Source organism: Rutidosis leptorrhynchoides, chromosome 4 (assembly GCF_046630445.1).
Source record: "Rutidosis leptorrhynchoides isolate AG116_Rl617_1_P2 chromosome 4, CSIRO_AGI_Rlap_v1, whole genome shotgun sequence".
Taxonomy (NCBI): domain Eukaryota; kingdom Viridiplantae; phylum Streptophyta; class Magnoliopsida; order Asterales; family Asteraceae; genus Rutidosis; species Rutidosis leptorrhynchoides.
In genome coordinates, this window is record NC_092336.1 from 295,405,176 (window position 1) to 295,406,588 (window position 1,413).

The following is a 1,413-nucleotide window of genomic DNA, read 5'->3' on the forward strand; positions in this document are numbered from 1 at the left end:
TGGGAACTGATGCATGAATTAGAATAATATAATGAAACTTGATCAACTTCATTATATTACAGTAACTCATGTTGAGTTTCTAATGAAGCATGATGATTCTCAGTACCGTCATCATGTGCCATGTTACACGGCTCTTACATTCTATCCAATCTCCAAACACATTAGGAACCTATCACTTTGATAGTTCTATCTTTCCAGAGTATTCTGGTAATTTGACAATTCGAAACCATTCCATTACCATTTCTTCTATGAACATTAGCTATATTCATTCCAAATTTCATACCTACGAATTCCGGACCATTGCTCGCTTGACTCGAGGACGGGAAGATATCAAACCCAACAACCACCCAAAAACTACAAACCGTGTATATCAACACGTATTGCAACGTAAAGACATAGGAGAATTAAAAACAATATAATTCCAAGGAAATCAGAAAAGTGAATAGATTTTTCTGGCGGCAGATGAAAAAGAAGAATAAAGGATATGAAAGTTAGAAGTATAATAAGAATCGGGATTGGGTGGAGCATATGGGAGAATATTTTAAAGAAGGAATTAAGGAGAAAAAGTAAAAGATATAGGATATGGAAATAAGGAAACGAAGGGGGTAGATTTATAGTGAAATATCAGACAAAGAAATCAAAACAGATTTGCCACATTAAATCAAAGGAGATCCTGTTTCCTAAATCGTCGAAGAACCAAATCTTATTACATAAGATTTTCTTTAAATCCCTTAAATTCCGGAAATCAATAGTAGCCACGTCATCGATTAAAACGACTCCATATTTACTCATTTCACTCTTTTGTGATAGCTTCACTCGTGCACTTCACTTGATCAAATAGTTTTATCTATATCTCTCAATATTGATAAAACTTCATTATTATCTCATATGCGTCAAGAAAACATTCTTTTTGTTATCCATGACAACCTCTATCAAAATTTCGGGGACGAAATTTCTTTAACGGGTGGGTACTGTAACGACCCGGAAATTTCCGACCAAATTTAAACCTTAATCTTTATAGGTTTCCGACACGATAAGCAAAATTTGTAATGTTGAGTCTAGAAAGTTTGAAATCTATATTTGGATAATCAACTACCCTTTGACCATGCCCAACGATTCACGAACAACTATTTGTAAATAGATATATATTTTTATATAAAATATTATATATTATTGTTAGAATTAACTATGTAAAATAATAATATATGTTATATATATAAATAGAGTGTATAGAATATATATTTAGTGATCTCAGAGTTATTTAGTTAACAACGGTGTACGAAATATTATATCCAAATAAACTGTCGGGAGGAAGTAGATATTTATTTTCAAAATAGGCACGTTTTAATTGTATTATATTATAATTATTATTAAAGTAATTACTGTGCTTTTCACTTATTTTCAACCTGGTGT